Here is a 17,714-nt window from a genome sequence, read left to right as displayed (position 1 = left end):
GTAAAGCATGCTGGGATGCTGATGCCTTCCCAGTGCCGCTACACAGCTGTGAGCTGTCCTCAGCAACCGCAGCGTCCAATACGTAATCCCGCAAATAAGCAGGGGGTCGGTGATGACGCCGAGTCTGTTGTGGTGGACCCCCAGCTAGTGTTGGAGGGGACTGGCGTCCCTCTGTCTGTTCCTCTACCATAGCCTCCCTCTCTGGTGATGCCCGTGGTCATATGGGGCGAGCCGATCACGGTGGAGGATCACCACCCGGTTCCTTTTCATTAGCTGCACCCGATACACCAGATCAGACAGTTTCTCAAGGATGGTGCACGGCCCCACCCAGTGGCTCATGAGCTTGGGAGACAAGGCGCTCCGTCTCTCCGGGCTGTAGACCCAAACTTGTGCACCCACGTCAAAGTCCTCCCCTCTGCAGCGAACGTCATACGCCCTCTTCTGACAACAGCCGGCTTGGCCGAGGGTCTTTCGCACCATGTCATACACCTCCCGGAGTCGGTCCCGCAGCTGGCCATAGTAGTCCTAGCTGGCCTCACCCTCCACTCCGGCTCAGGAGGGGGCCCGAACACCAGGTCAACGGGGTCCGAAGCTCTCGTCCAAACAAGAGGTCTGCCGGGATGCATCTCGTAGACTCTTGGACCGCCGTCCGGTACGCCCCCAAGACCAGGGTCAAATGCATTGCATTGCTGGCGGCTGGTTAAGATAGGGACGTGGGTGGCCAGAGTGTGGGATGAACCGTTCCACCAAGCCATCACTTTGGGGATACAGTGCCGTGGTGCAGGTCTGCCTGATTCCGAGTCTCTTGCAGATCTCGCCAAAGACCTTGGCCTCAAAGTTCCGTCCCCGGTCACTGTGCTATTCCTCTGGAGCACCAAACCGGCAGAACATCTCATTCACCAAGTGTTCGGCAGTGGTGGTCGCACTTTGGTCAGGCACGGCATAAGCTTCGGGCCATTTAGCGAATTAATCCATTGCCACCAGGATGTAGCGGTTCCCCAGATCCGTTGTTGGAGAGGGGCCCAGGATGTTAACGGCCACACACCGTCCATGGGTACTGCTGTAGGGGGGCATGTGAGCGCTGTGTCGGACCCTTCTGTTTTGTGCAGGTGTCACAACGGTGCACTTGTATCTCCACGAGCTGGCGACACCCTGGCCAATAGAAATGTGAACAATGGCGGAGCAGAGCCTTTGTGACGCTGAAGTGACCAGTTCCAGCCGAGCCATGGACAAACGAAGGCCTTGCGCCCTCAAGTCACATGACACCAGGAGTTAGAGGACGTCGCGGGTGCCGGACGGATTCTTCCACCGGCGGTAGAGGAGCTGGTCGTGGACGACAAGGCCGGTCCACTGCGAGTGGAGTGCCTTAGTCTCTTGGTCAAGCATGGAGATGGCCTCCCATGCTAGTCGTTGGCCGGCTGCCAGCCATCCTCGGACACGGCCGAGGACATGGTCTGCCTCTTGTGCACGTTTTACCTCCACCAGGTCGACTGCCATGTCTGGGACCGCTGCTGGCACTTCGTGATTGGTGATGGCTTGTCGTAGGGCTGCTGCCACCGCGGACACCGCTTCTGCTTCTTCCTGACGTTGGCAGGAATATTTGGCCCTTTTGTGTCTGTCTGTGTAGGGGGCTGGCAATGGTGGCAAAGTCCCGAATGAATTGGTGGTAGTAGGACGCCGGGCCCAGGAAGCTGCACAGCTCGCTGATGTTATCCGGTACCGGACAGTATTTCATGGCTGCTGTCTTTGCTGGGTCGCTGGCCACCCCTGCTGTATTGATAACATGCCCCAAGAATGCCGTCTCTCGCCTGAACAGGTGGCATTTCTTGGGGTGGAGACGAAGCCCAGCTTGTCGGATGGCGCTGAACACCTCCTGCAAGTGCTCCAGCGCACTCGAAAAGTTTGCCGCATGGACCAAGAGATTGTCCAGGTAGACGACACAGCGGGTGTGTGGAATGTCAGCGAGGACGCTTTCCATCAAGTGTTCAAAGGTGCCTGGGGTATTGCATAGTCCAAACCGCCTCACTTTGAACTGCCATAATCCTTGACCCAAGGAAAATAGTCTTTCACTCCTTCTGTGCCACCCCTCCCAAGTATAACGGCTCAGAAACAGAACTCTTTGGCACTGGGGCTGGGCAGTGGCGTGCAGTACGCCCAGATTCTCCACAGCGGAAGCATCCAGCTGGCCGACTGCGTCCTTCTATTCTCGCTGATCCCTTGCGACATCGCCGCAGCCAGTGTTGAGGTGTGGAGGACACTTGCCGGACGGCATCATCTTCATCCTCGCTGTCCTCCAGCTCCACACCGTCGGTATTGATGGCCAAAATGAACGTTTCACCACCTGAAAATGACAGTTTGGATGCGTGTCGTTAACTTGAAAGGGGTTACGTGTACACTGAAATTGTCATTTTCGTCTTCGGGACGTCTATTATGCAAGATAATGTGTCCATATGCATCTACAGCCTTTGGTTTGGATTTGGTCGCCGTGATTCAAAGTGCGGTACTCCAGCCGTAGGGGCGGACTCCTCGGCCTGGGCTATCCGCCGACAGCGCACCTTGCGCGGGAACATTTTTCAGACGACCCGCCTAAATTCGGCTCTGAGGAAAGAGTTGAAAATTATAATTTTCATCAACTTGAGCCACTCAGGGGATCTTGCCCCAAATATGGTTCTAACGCCCTCGGCTTGGAGACCATTTATTGAATTGTGGCTTAAAACGCCTTGTCCGCGCCGACTCACCGCAGATTCGCCGGAGAGATGTACGACAAACGAGCGAGTCTTTTTCCCCCCCGCATCCTCCGACTTTCTTCTTCTTTTTTTGAGACTAATAAGACTAAGATTTTTTGGAAGCAGCGGATCGCCGATTCCATCAGTCTCGGCCGCACAACAACTCGGACACCGGCGGACCTCCTCGGCTGCTCAACTGCCTTCATCCACCGGGCGACTACACGCAACTATGTCTTCGTGCACCACTTGCACTCATCTCATTGAAAGGCTTTCCCTGCTAGAGGGACGTGTCCGTCAGCTAGAGCAGAATAATGCGGTAATCGTAGATATAGCGGACACAACTGTTAGTATGGGTTGTAGCCAACCTGCTAGTCCGGTTAGCATTAGCCCTAAGCGGCCTGCTAATTGCAGTGAGCCTGTTCAGACGCGTAACAGATTCAGCTCGTTAGCTAGTTCCATTCCACCTCGGTCTACTGGCTCCCGCACTTTAATAATAGGTGACTCCATTACCCGTAACATTAAGCTAAAAAATCCAGCCACCGTAATGTGTATTCCTGGGGCCAGAGCACCCGACATTGAAGCTAATCTTAGGGAGCTGACTCGCAAAAGGACTAGACACCAGCACTGGGCAAGCAACACTAGGTACAGGCATAGTGATACACGTCGAATCCAATGATACTAGGATGAGGCAATCAGAGATCACAAAGAAGAATATAGCTAGGACTTGTGATCTCGCTAAAAAGATGAGTCGGCATCGAGTAATTGTCTCTGGCCCGCCTCCAAACTTCGTTAATTCACATGTTGCGCTCCCTCATAAGAAAGTTGGGGGTGTAGCGCTTATTTATGAATCTGATTTCAAACTTAGCACGCATTCTAGCCTTAAAACATTTGAAGTGCTCACTATGCGATCTATCGCCTCATTACCGTTTTTTCTTGCAGTTATTTACCGTCCCCCCGGCTCGTACGCTGGATTTTTAGATGAGTTCTCTGAGTTTTTGGCTGATTTGGTAACTCATGTAGATAATATAGTGATTATGGGTGACATTAACATTCATATGAATCTCCCGTTGGAACCACTTACAGCGGCGTTTCAGATAATAATTGATAGCTTTGATGTCATGCTGATAATTGATGAAAAGACGCATAAAAATGGTAATACTTTAGATTTGGTATTTACCCGAGGTTTAGCATGCTCAAATGTAATGGTGTTACTGTATACTACTGTTATGTCTGACCATTACTTGATAAAATTTCAAGTGCGGGCTCATTACCTAACAGCTGCCGACCTCCAATAGCTCCTCTCATTCAGCCCATGACTTTATGCAATTCTTTACGCTGAAGATTGAGCGCATTCGGGAAGAGATTAAGGACACGGCTCCTAAAACCCTGTTGAATTCCGCGAAAACTGATGTTAGTAGGGTTATTATGGCTGATAACTGTCTCACAACCCTATCTCTTTTTAATATAGTATCTCTTGAAAGTCTAACAAAATTAGTTGGTGCGGCAAAACAGACAACTTCCTGGTAAACTCATCAAAGAATTGTTTACAACCTTAGGACCCTCCGTCTTAAATATCATTAACTTATCACTCACCTCGGGCACTCTACCAGCAGCCTGTAAAACCGCTGTTATTTGACCTGTGCTTAAGTGGCCAAACCTTGATCCAGAGAACCTCAGTAATTATAGGCCGGTTTCAAGTCTCCCGTTTATTGCGAAAATTCTCGAAAAAGTTGTAGCGCAACAGCTTAGTGACTATAACGCCGCTAATAATCGATTTGAAATTCTTCAGTCAGGATTTAAAGCCGATCACTCTACTGAGACGGCTCTTGCTAAAGTGACTAATGATCTTCTCTTAGCCATGGACTCCGACACTACTACTCTTACTTGAACTTAGTGCTGCTTTTGACACCGTTGATCATAACATACTACTAGAACGCCTAGAAGGATGTGTTGGTATCTCAGGCTCAGCACTTTCTTGGTTTAATTCTTACCTCGCAGAAAGGACGCATCGTGTAATTCATGGCAATGCGACTTCTGAGTTTTGTAAAGTTACATCTGGAGTCACGCAGAGATCCGTACTAGGACCCCTATTGTTTAGCATCTACATGCTTCCGCTTGGTGATATACGTAAATGTAACATTAGTTTTCATTGTTATGCTGACGATACCCAATTATATATGCCGCTCGAGATAACAAACCCGGCTAATTGCTGTAATTTAGAGGCGTGCCTTGCCGAGATTAAACAATGGATGTCTCTCAATTTTTTGCTTTTCAACTCCGATAAAACCGAGATGTTGATTATTGGCCCTGCTCGTCATCGGCACCTATTTATGAACACCACTCTGAGGCTCAATAAATGAACTATTACCCAAAGTGATTCAACAAAAAATCTTGGTGTTATATTTGACCCAACTCTGTCTTTTCAAATGCACACTAAGAACATTACTAGAATTACATTTTTCCATCTCCATAATATTGCTAAAATTCGTCCAATTCTGTTAAATAGTGATGCAGAAATTTTAATCCATGCGTTTGTTACGTCTCGCCTTGATTATTGTAACGTTTTGCTCTCTGGTCTAACCATGTTTAGTATTAAAAGTCTGCAGTTAGTCCAAAATGCTGCAGCAAGACTCCTAAACCTTCGGTCACAAAATGCTGGCCTTTTAGTGATCCCGAGAGCCAAAAAGAAGTTCGCAGGCTCTAGAGCGTTTTCTCTTCGAGCACTGTCAGGGAATTCCACTCGGAAGACCGAGACAAGCCTAATAGAGGACTGTAAAAAGCAACTCAGACCAGCCAAGATTGGCTTTTCTTACGCGCGGGACAGTGAAGGCCACTCAAGGTGGTTTCTCCCCCAGTCTGTCAGCTTCCGTGCCCCCCCATGCTCTTTTTATTCAGTACAAGCAGCATGCATTCAAAGATACAGACACATGACAATAGCGGTACTTCCTCTTATCTGCACTTTGCAACAGTCTGCGGTTAAATGTCTTCTGCTGACAGCTTCCTGTTTGACACTTTGCACGGCACATTTTACTGCATATGGAGACTATGTGGGTAAGGTCAACAAACGGTCACCACAGGACATTCAAGGAAATTAAACTTTTAACATGATATTAATGTAATTGTCGATTTCTCTCACGGGCACCGATGCTTTGGAATGCCCTACCCGTGGATATTAGAGGCACTCTCTCAGTAGAAATGTTTAAAACACAACTTAAGACTTATTTGTACGATTCTGCATTTAGTTGAGCTGTTTGTTTTGGCTTCTTTTTCTGCCCCCTTTTCCCAGGCTTGGGAACTAGGTGATGACGACAGATTTGGAGGTTGCTGTTTCGATTCAACAGCAACTGACTGCTACAAGATTGGAGGCTGACCACATTCTCTTTGGCGCTGTTAGGAAGATTTGTACATTGGGCCCCTGCTCACTTCATCGATGTCATCTTCCTGCAGCACTTCATTTGATTAACTTTCACATCACTTTAACAAACATTGTCTAGTACTACAATGTGTGTTCAATGTTGCCCACTCGGCATCCATTGCAGCCTGATCATCCTGGAAGGGGGATTCCCCCATCTGTGGTCCCTTCTCAAGGTTTCTCACTTTTCCCCAGATGGGTTTTTTTTAGTTTTTCCTTGCCCTCCTGGGGGTTAAGATCAAGGGATGTCGTGTATATGATCTGGTTCATATGTGAAGCCCTTTGAGACTTTCCTGTGATTAAGGGCTCTATAAATAAATTTGACTTGACTTGACTTGTAGGGCTGCGTTGTCCCCTGTTCTGTTTGTGTCATTATCTAGATAGGGGTCAAGTGTACACTGAAATTAATGTTATTTTCAGCTTCAGGACGTCTATTTATGCTAGTTACCTGTGGAAATATGCATCTACAGCCTTTGGTTTGGATTTGGCAGCTGTTTCTTTTTTCATGGCCAAAATGTATGTTTCAGCGCCTGAAAATGACAGTTTGGCCGTGTGCCGTTATCTTGATAGGGGTTACGTGTACACTGAAATTAATGTCATTTTCGGCTCCGAGACGTCTATTTATGCCAGATAAATGTGTAAATGTGCATCTACAGCTTGTCATGTGATGTGCCATGTCAAGGTGAAGTGATGGTATAAATCTATATTGGTTAAAGCCCCAGTACGAAGTAAAAGGCCTAAAGTGCACTTCCATTTGTTAGACTAGATGTCGACATTATTCATTTAACTACTATAAACTTGCCAGCCCGAAAGAATCCTGTATAAAGTTTAAAAGCATAAAACCTAGTAAAATAAACATACCAAAGTCTATGCTCTCACAATTATTCTCCTGATGCCTATGCAAGTGTTTTTCACTTATTACCTAAGATAATTAGTCCCCAATAACCTAAAAGCACAGAAGTGCTACAAGTCTATTCTACATGTTGTGATAGAAACAGTAAAAGTTGCTCGGAAACTGCTTTGTGTATCAGATAACCCATGTGCATTTGCTCTTAAAGGATGCCACGTGATGTGAAAGGAGTAAGCAAGAACCAGCCTGTTGTCTACATAGGAGAGAATGTAGCAATAAGAATTGTATCTATATGTTGTCCGTTATATTGCTTGCTTGGATATACAATATTAAGTACTCAGATTGTTTTAGAAACTCATGTATGTTTTAAATAAGTGTCTTAGACGGTCATAAGGTTGTTGCGTAGTCGGGCACAAGTTTGACACAAACATGTTGACGAGGTAACTGAAAATAATTCACTTTTATCGCGCGCTTAGGAAATTGGCCAGTCGAGCATCTGAATTGCCTTACTTCCCAATAGTTTCTTACTTTAATCAGGTTTGGGGCAATTAATAACTGATCAATCTTGAGAGCTCACTTAGATTAAGACTACTATTTAATCATGTTTATCTTACTTTCTTATTATTACTGTCATTTCTTATTTTATGATTTTAACTGATGTTATACATGGCTTTAATGTCAATCTTTGATTTCACCTATCATCTTACATTATTAACAGAATTGGTATTGTTACTATTATGATTGAGTTGAATTAATATCATGTAATAAAACTCATAATCATCTAATTTTCTTGCTTATTGACTATTCTGCTTTTAAGGAATTGATGGTTGGTAAGGAATTATTGTTTAATTATTCATATTATTAAATAAAATTGTATGAACTTATTTTAACACTATTATTGTCACTCGACTGATTTAATTCATTTACACACTCAATCTCTATTGAATGAACGGCTAAGACCTTAATGATACCATCATTACCATTCGATGAAATTAATTAGAGTTTACTCCAGCTAGAAATAAAACAAATCCGTACGGTTTTAACAAAAACGGTTGAACTTCCTAGGTCAATAACAAATGCAAACGATTCAGAATGAGAAGGGAGCTGTCGTAAAAGTACAGTGGTTACTTTAATAACTCTTAGTTCTGCTACTCGCTAAGATTAATTAAATGACTGAAAATCGGATTGGCTATACAAATTTCAAGGCAGTTAGTAACCTAGGTGAATTCCTCTCGACACTGACTAGGATACTCTTCCATCCCCTTGCACTGTCGTGTTAGAGCGGGCAAAGGTCAAAGGGAAATGTAACCCATTAAACGGCGTAGCCGATTTGGATTATCCCGGTAATCCTGCGGGTAAGCGGAATCTGACATGTGGCGCCCAACGTGGGGCGTTTGATTGATTTATTACAAAATGTCGGGATCAGTCAGAGCCCCGAATGAACCCGGGTAAGCGTTTTGCTGAGTATTGGGAACGAAACTCAGAAAACGGTACCCGCTGATAAATTGTCATGTCAGACGACTCTGAGAAGCCACAAAAATAGTCTTTTTAAGGAAGTGTTTCCTAGAAAATGACTTTTTATTGTAGGTCCAGAGCGGGCCTATGGTGAGAAGACAGAACTATTTTGTGTCATAGAAACGGTGACCAGTCCCCTATGGGAGTTCACACTCTAGAGTGAGTGTGGAAAAGCCATTCAAAGTGAATGGGCTTTCACCGCGACCTACTGCTCTGGTTGGCGGTGAAGATACTGGAAATCTTTTTGAGCGAGCTGCGAAGCGCTCGATAGCAAAGGGGGCTGAGTCTTGAGATTTGCATAAACCTGTGGGTGGCAAGAAGGCGGGCCTTCAGTTGGAACAGAACTACTGAGTAGCTGACAAGGAGTCAGAATTAGGAGAAATAGCAGAGGAGATTATAGCTGAAAGGCTTAGTGTAGTTTTGGGGCAATCCTCGGGAAAACCTTTCTAATGATAGATAATTTTTTGAGTTATTTGGGTCTCCCTTTTTGGATGCGATTGCCCATCCTTTTTGTAGGTTATAATAGATTCCCATTTTTAACACATTTTCCTTATTTCTTATTATCATATGGCGGCATACCCCTGGAAATTTATAGTCCTTTTTCCCTAATTGCCGATACCTTACCCCTAGCCACCGAGGCCGGCACTCACTCCTTCCCTTCCTTTTTACCTTTTTAACCAGATATTATTCTTGGAAGGCGGAAGCTCGATCTATTATATGATAATACATGTGCCTAAATGGACAGAGGAAGCAGACCAGACCCAATGTTTGTGAACAATTACAAAATTGCAAGAAACCGGCATAGATAGAGCTATGGAAAAAGGAGCATTGAGGATGTGGTAGATGTAAATGGGATACGATCAGGGAAAATGTTATGGAAAGTGTCTGAGTCAGTAGCTGTAGGAGCTTTTAGGTTGCGAATTTCAACTCCAGTAACCTCAATGACAGGGGCTGAATTTGTGGTAGTAATATTAAAAGAGCAGAGAGGAGAAAGAATCAATAGAGCAATGGAGGGTCTGTTGACTCAGATGCTACAGATATCCCAGACTAAGCTGCAAATTCGACACCAACCTAAAGCTAAGTCAAGAAAAGCACCTCAACCAGCTCCCACAACCGAGCCCTACCCTGTGCCGTCACCCAGAAGAAGAACGTGTGAGGAAGGGCAAAGTTGAGTTACACACGGTGTCGTGGTGGAGGATGGAGGACAAGCTGGGCCGAGTGGACTGCACCTGACAAGACCCTCTCCACACCGAGGAGAACAGGACAAAGGAGGGACTCCCAGGGTGACAGTTGTGACCTTCAGTCCAACCACATCTACTCCAAACAGAATGAACGACTCTTACCGAGCACTGCCCTCAGTATCAGATGAAGACCAAAGACAACGGTTGGGAAACACCAGAAATTTGGCACAAGCTACAGCTCCTCCGCCAAGTCCCAAAGAGGAAAGTGATAATGGAAGCGACTTGGAGGAAGAAGGATGGAGGAACACAGCATCCCCTGTCCTACCTGGAGCTGAAGCAGAGGAAGAGGAGCTGGAATCAATAACGTCAAACGCGGTCCTCGCTGACCCTGAGGAGCAACTCCTAAAAGAAGTCAAAAGACCGACAAATAAGGAAAAAAGAAAAAAACACAACCAGTGTTTAACGTCTATCAAGCTTCAGAAAGACTGGCCAGGAATCCACAACTGGGGTACACTGAAACCTGGGATAGAAGGAAAGTCTTTATACCGAAGGCAGGACAGAAAGAATATCCATACCCCATAGCCTGGCTCGAGAAACTGGACGAGGTAACATCATTCACGGTGAAAACGACCTACAGAGACGCTGTGGATATTTTGCAAACTCCTACCTATCATACACTAGTAGGATATACAGATTTAATGAAGAACTTCAGAAAGGCTTCGTAACAGTAATGTCCGACTTCTTGCTCAGAAAACTCAAGCAAACAGTGTACTTTAGAGCAAAGACAGAGTTGAAGGCGGATGAGGACCTGGATAGCGACGACAACAGGATGACCACAACGATGATCCCCATCACTTCTATATACCAGCCCTCTAAGAACCCGGCTCAACTGGGAACAACTACATGTGGCCCTAGTCACCTGATACCACCAAATGAAGTGGAAAGAAGTATGCAAGAATTCAAGGCCTTAAAGGAACTAGTACAACCTAAAAGCCAGAAAGACACTGTTAAGTCGTTTGTACTTGGTTGAAATTTGGCCTATCGTCAAAGACGCTCCAGGGAGCGAAGCCGCTAAAAAGCTGTGGCTGCAGTATATCACCACTAGCCGAGTTGAACCAAATGAAACAGCGCAAGAGGTCTATGAAAGATGGGTGGATGATGAAGATGAGGATGAAGATGCTAACATAGACAGCTAGAGAACAACTAAAGGAAGGAGTCACACTATTAAATGTGTGGCACAAATTAAAACAAGTCGTAACTCCAAATAGATATGTTAGAGCGCTAAGGAGGGTTGTGACACCTGCAGGGAATGAAGATGTCCTTGTAAAACTGGCTCCTGGCAGTAACATAACAAAGATTTCAGCCTCCATTAAAGAATGGGATCGACTGCATAAACATTACGCTGACAAGAGAAGAGTGGCCACATGGAAGGTTACTCAAGCCAGCGAGTGGAAAGAAAAAGCTTTTCATCAAAACCGACAAGGAGAGACGACCAACAGTCAAACCAAAGAACACTGCAGTCTTCTCGGAGAACACCATACACGAGACCACAGCAGCAGAAGATAATTGAAAACCAGAAACGACTTCCCCAAGCTAAGTCACAGCCGACGGCAAGAAAAAGAGGCCCCGGCGCATAGGTATCAAAAGAAGAATATGACAAAATGACACCAGAACAAAAGAATGCTCTCCACGAGACTCGCAGTGCTGCGGCCTCAGGTAAGCCTGGCCAATAATGGAGAAAATGGGCAAGGGATCTTCCGAGTAGGCGATAACCTCTACAAGAATATAGAGGGAGTGTCCTACTTGGTGGATACAGGGGCTGAGGTGTCAATGACCCGTAGAACCTTAAAAAGGATTGGACACCTAACGGTATCAGCAGCAGATGGATCAAAAATAGAGATGCCTGTTGGAATATGGCAAGGAATATTGTGGGTTATTGGACCCTACGAATTTTTAACGTTAAGGGACGCGGAAGACTTGGGAAAACCTATGGACCAATGCCAGTCAGCCGAGGAAAGATGTGATGCATTACGGACAAAACAAGCATCAATTGGCACAACCAGAATAACAAAACAAAGAGAGTGGTATAAACCTGTAGATGTGCCGGCTGTTAAAGTCCAACAGGTCCAAGATAGCGATTTATCACCTGAAGGAAAGAAGAGACTAAACGGGATACTAAGGAGAGCCTTAGTGGCTCATTTCAAGAATGATTGTGGAGACCTGGGACCGAAATACGTGCACACCATCAATGGAGGAGTGCATCCGCCGGTAAGACAGTATCCACTCAACCCAGATGCTGTCACTGAAATGGAAATGATTGTAAAAGAATTATTGGCGTTGAACATAATCAGAGAAGAACCAAATCCCATCACAAATAACCCAATTCAAGCTGTCAAAAAGTCTGAAGCAAGTGGAGGAGGTTGGAGGCCAGTTATTAACTTTCAAGCTCTCAACCGCCGGACGGTAGCTAATCGTGCGACCCTCATCAACCCCCAAGCATCCATAAAAATGGAAAGAGTGAAGAAATACAAGTCTTGCATTGACCTAGCCAATGGATTTTTCTCATTAAGGATCCCCAAAACATCGCAAGGAAAGACGGCATTCACACATACAGGAAAAACATTCGTTTGACAGAGATTGCCTCAAGGATACAAAAACTCCCCAAACGTATTCCAATCAGCGGTTTTGCAGATTTTGGAAGGATTGCCAGTCACAGTCTACATTGATGATGTGTTCATAGCAAATGACACAGAAGAGAAACACTTGGATACTTTACAAGCCGTAATAGAGCGAGTCTCTGCAGCAGGACTGAAACTGAATCTTAAAAAATGCCAACTTGCTAGGTACCAGGTGGACTACTTGGGTTTCCAAGTGTCAGAGGACTTTGGACTTTCAGAAGTATACCGGCAGAAAATCGAACAGATTTTACCCCCAACTTCCGAGAATGACCTGCAGAGGATACTCAGGCAATGTTCGAGATCATGTTCCCCACTACCAAAAATATGCAAGACCCGTCTACGCAAAGAGCCAGATGATAAAAAATCCAAGAAATGGATCAGGTCAGCAAAAGACCAAGGGAATTTGGAAGCACTAAAGTGACTAACGTGAGATGGGGAAGGTGGGACGATATCCTACCCGACCCTGACTTGGAAATAGGACCAGCAAAACCCACTTCCAAGAAACAAGTAACATCAAAAGAAAAACTGGAAAAACCCTACGAATGTGTACCCCACCCTTATGGATCTAAGAAGGGTGAAGACCTATCTGCCCATTGGGGCTTCATCCTTAAACAGAATGGAAAAGAAAGATGTCAGCGCAAAGGTAGAACTCCTGGCAGAGGCCAAGCCGGAGAAGCTACAACAGTGTTGGAGGGACTGTTGGAAGTTATAAGACTACATGTGGGACGTTGTAAGGATTATAACAGACAGGCATTATTGTGCACAAGCCCTCAAAGAGGGTTTAGCCATTTGGGAAGAAAATGCCTATGATGGAGCAAAAGGAAAACCAGTGTAGCCCACAGTGAACTGTGGACGAAGATAGCAGAGTTAAGGCAAAATATACACATTGATGTTGTCCACCAGAAAGCCCACACCAAGGAGGGTTCCCACTGGAAAGGTAATGATGAAGTTGATTAATACGTCCAACAAAGAAGAATCATAGTTGTAGGATCAAACATTTGGGACAATGTCCCCGGAGGAAGAAAAGTGGTCCCAGATGAGCTTGTGAGCAAGGTAACCATGGCCGTATATGAAGCGCTAGGCCACGGAGATGCCTTACCCACAAAGAAGGAGTTGGAAAGACTGGAACTTTGGATCCCAGAGAAGAAGATCCGTGCTGTCTTACGGGACTGCGAGCAATGTAACAGCGAGCGGGCGGATTGGCCATCAAAAGCACCGTGCCATGGGGGTCAATTTTTATGGACGTAGCAGGCCCCATGGGAGTGAATGGCGCAAAAAATGAGAAATACCTTATTGTGCTTGTGGATTCGATGTCAGGACATTTTGGGCTGAAAGCAGTAAGAAAAGTAAATACCAATAGTGTGATTAAAAAACTAGAAGGGGGCTGCATGTGGCTCGGACTACCTAAAGAATTAAGAACAGACAATGGAACTCATTTCAAAAATGCTGCAGTGGACAGGTGGTGTCAGAAGTGGGGAATAACGAGGGTTTATTCACCACCTTACACCCCTCAAGCTACCGGCGTGGCTGAACGGACCACTGGCCTAGCTAAAAATTGGCTGGGAAAGAACGTTAATGTAAAAGAATGGAGCACGAAGTTTGTGGAATTAGTCAAGGACCTTAATGGGAGGAGTAGGCCAGATAGGCCGTCCCCCTGAGAGGAATTGAACCAACGCCCCTTTGTCTCCTTCAAGATAGGCTGAGCACAAGAGAAAACCAGCCCGCAGAAGGAAAAATGCCCATTTAAAGTGGGACAAGGAGTGTGGATTAAGTCTCGCAATTTATCCGGCAAACAACCTGTTAAAGCCAAATACGAATACTTTGACATCGTTGAAGAAATCCATGACAGAAATACAGTGCGACGAAGACATAAGGGATTCCAAGGGGTAGAGCAGTTGAAACCAATACCAGTCAGTTCAGCTCAAGCCAAGGAGTAAAACTAAATTAAGAAAATATAGGATGGATGAGAATGACGAAGCCGTCCCTCCTTTTATCAAGATGGCCATGGTGAAAGGAGCGGTTATCACACAGAGGACTTCGAGTGGAATAATGGCCGGAAGAGCACTTAAACTTTTGGAGAATGCTAGAAGAGGATTCCTTTCCATAAGATTGGAAGGTTTTTGTTGGAACCATGCCGATGTAAGCTGCGTCATCTGCGGAAGGGACGAGACAGTCGCCACCGGATGGGTTAGACCCAGCCTAAATGGTTGCATAGCCCGCCTGTTCCAAGGGTGTTAGGCCGAGCCAAGATACTGGATGCATTTATATGTGTTGATTGCTGAATGAAATATTTGCCCAGATTTAAAAAATGTGCCCAAAGAGACCTAGACCCGCAGGAGAACAAGTGACAGGAAAATTGTAGCTGCCTGTGGGATGGAGAAAGGCTATTATATTGTGGAAGTTGCTGGGGAAGACTCTCAAGTGGTATTGCGGTAAGTACAGAAGCGGGCGAAGGATGGCAAGTAACAAAAGTGGCCACTCCGATAAGTGTGCTGAAACCCATCTTATCCTACTCTTTTGGGATGGACTACAATGATGATAAGATGGGGCTCCAGAAACTGCTTCACAACAACTGGCCAGCTTTGAGTCAGAACTCCTATCCTAACCGCCTAATCAAAGACTCCTTACCAGCAGCAACCATGCTATCCTTAAACCAACGGGTGTTAGGAAGAGACCCCATCATGGAACATGGATACTATTCTCCTTTCTTTGAGCCAGGACCAGGAAAACCCTGGGCACATCTAATAAGCTACATAATGTCACGGGAAGACGTCCTAGTGTTGCCTTTACCCGAGGCTCCCTAAGAGCGCGAGTTGGAGGAAGATAACGTTTATAGTTATCAAACAGCCCTAGATATGACGACCATAAATAAATGAAGTACTTAGCTGAAGTAGCTATAAGAAGTGTGCGCCCTACAAATAACTCAAGAAATGCGGGAGCAAACGACGAATTTTGGATCAAGCTCCAAATTATGATGGTTATAGTGCCCTATGAGGGCTTGTACTCTCTAGGAGTAAAAATGATAATATGCCCTAAAAGTCAGAGCCTGTTTTCAAGCCCCTACAAGGAATAACAGGAGGCTTCGCACACTGGCTGTGTGGCTGCAATGGAACTACGTAATATAGAAAGTGAAGACTCTACTCCCACGAGGGAGGAAAGAGCAGGACCCTCAAATGACACAACTTGGGGTAGAGGGAAGATGGAATTGCCCAAAGATCGAAACACACATAAAAAGAGTGGCTGCCCCTTTCAAGGCTGTATTGGACGAGGTCATATACTACCAAACAGAGAGAGATATCGGTCCTTGAAAGGGTGCCCTAAATGGAATGAAGAGTGGCCAAAATTGCCAAGACAAGATGTTAAAACGCAAGGAAGAAAACCAGAAGGATATGCCAGAAAATTAAGAGCATTAGACTTTGTCAACAGTCACGCCACGCGCAGAAGAAATATGATACGAGAGGCGCTCGAGCAAGAAGGTTCCTCCCCTGTGGAGGAGGAGCATGATTCAGATGGCCCTAGAATAATTCCGTTGAAAATAAGTAGCAGTGACGAGGATAGCGCGAAACAAGGATAAGAGGCGATTAAGACACAACTCTCTCGCCTTTGGAACAGACCAGCTGATCCGCAACCTTCTACATCCTCAAAGCAACAATCGATTAGAAGACGAAATCCAAATGGGTAATTCAATACAAGATCTAAGAAATTGTTTGAATTTGAAGAGTTGAAATAGCAGCAACCCAATTGACTGATGCAGTGAGTAGAATGCCTAAACGCTGCTACAAATTTGGAGCGCGAACATACAGCGGTAGCAAATAAGGTGAACTGTCTTGGCCATGAGCGTTTGAGACCAATGTACGTAATTGACGAACAAAAAGAGTTATTGAAGATATTACAACGGAGAATCCTCCAATTGGGAGAAAATGTGCAGAGTTTAGACCAACGTTGCACCAGATTGATGAATCGCGAACAAAAAGGAACCCCCTCTCAAGGGGCATAGTCAAATTAGAAACAAGTTTTGAAGAGAAGTAAAAGGTCTGGCTCATGACAATGGGGCGGAGCAATGTGAAACTATAACTATGATAACTTGAATGCTTGATGTACAGTTGTGACCAGAAACAGATGGTGTAAAGATGATGGCAAAGAGGAAAGCGGAACAAGTACAAGTAAATACACCAGTCTTCCCATATGCAGAGATCCCTTACACAAGCATAGGACGGGATCGCCCGAAGCATAATTGGTATAAATGGATGACAGTGGCAACTTTCATACTTGGCGCTATCCTGACGGTTGTCGTGTTAGGACTGATATGCCATGGAGACCTTGCTAAAAGACTTGGTAAAGACCCTATGGAATTGAAGAAAGTTCAGCATGGCAATACTAAAATATTCAACCAAACATGTTGGGTGGTTGGCACCTATATAACAGCTGAAGAATGGAACTGGACAAAAATCGGTGAAGAAAACGAGAGAACTTGCTCTACAACCAACAATGCATGGTTTGAAAGCAAAGCATGGTGCTGTATAAAATGGGAAAGAGATTATGGGATGAAGACAACCCCTACATTCCGCATCGACCTGACCCTCTACTACAAATTATTGAAGGACATTCTTTTAGGAAGAGCCTATGTGAAGGTCGTGAAATTATAGGTTTTGATTGGATTGGCCTGAACAGAATCTATAATAACGGAACTTGCTACTCCCCTTATGAACATTGGATGACATGTGGCCATGGAATTAACCTCCATGAATGTGTGTGGTATGAGAAGATTGGAAAAAGTGATTGTCCAGACGGCGAAAACGTCTGTTACTGCCGTGGCAGAAGTGGCAGCTGAAGGACTAGGTGATATTGGATCCTGGCTGCTCGACCTTGTCAAGGAAGCAGGAGTGTGGCTGCTCCTAGGACTTGGACTCATAATCGCTGCCATGATTGCCTTTACGGCAATCAAGAGAGGTGTGCATAGACGACCGATGCCCTGGAGATACAAAATTATGATCTCACCTCCAAAAGCAGCAGGTGCCAGAAAGCAGTCCAAGAAGAGGGCGGTGTCGAAAGAGAAGGAGGTGCTATTCCAGGAGGTGGATCGGGGGGTGGGGCGGAGCCAGAGCGCCTGTAAGATGCAGCGCCCTGGCAGCAGATGCCTCTCACACCATACACTCCTTGGTGGGAAGGTAACCTTTTCGAACCATGGCTTGCGATGCTAACTCTAATGGCACTTTTGGAAGTCCAGGCGCCTTAAGGAACGTGAGTAATGAATTAGGATTTTTTATCATATGGTTATGTCATTGCATTGGTCAGTGGTATTTTGTCGCAGTTTACATGGCCTATCCTTTTGCTTGTGTCCGTGACAAAGGT

Source organism: Filicampus tigris, unplaced genomic scaffold, assembly GCF_054856515.1.
Source record: "Filicampus tigris isolate MCC_2025a unplaced genomic scaffold, RoL_Ftig_1.0 HiC_scaffold_25, whole genome shotgun sequence".
Classification (NCBI taxonomy): Eukaryota; Metazoa; Chordata; class Actinopteri; order Syngnathiformes; family Syngnathidae; genus Filicampus; species Filicampus tigris.
The sequence above is the reverse complement of the archived record's forward strand: the minus strand, read 5'-3'. Positions refer to the sequence as shown.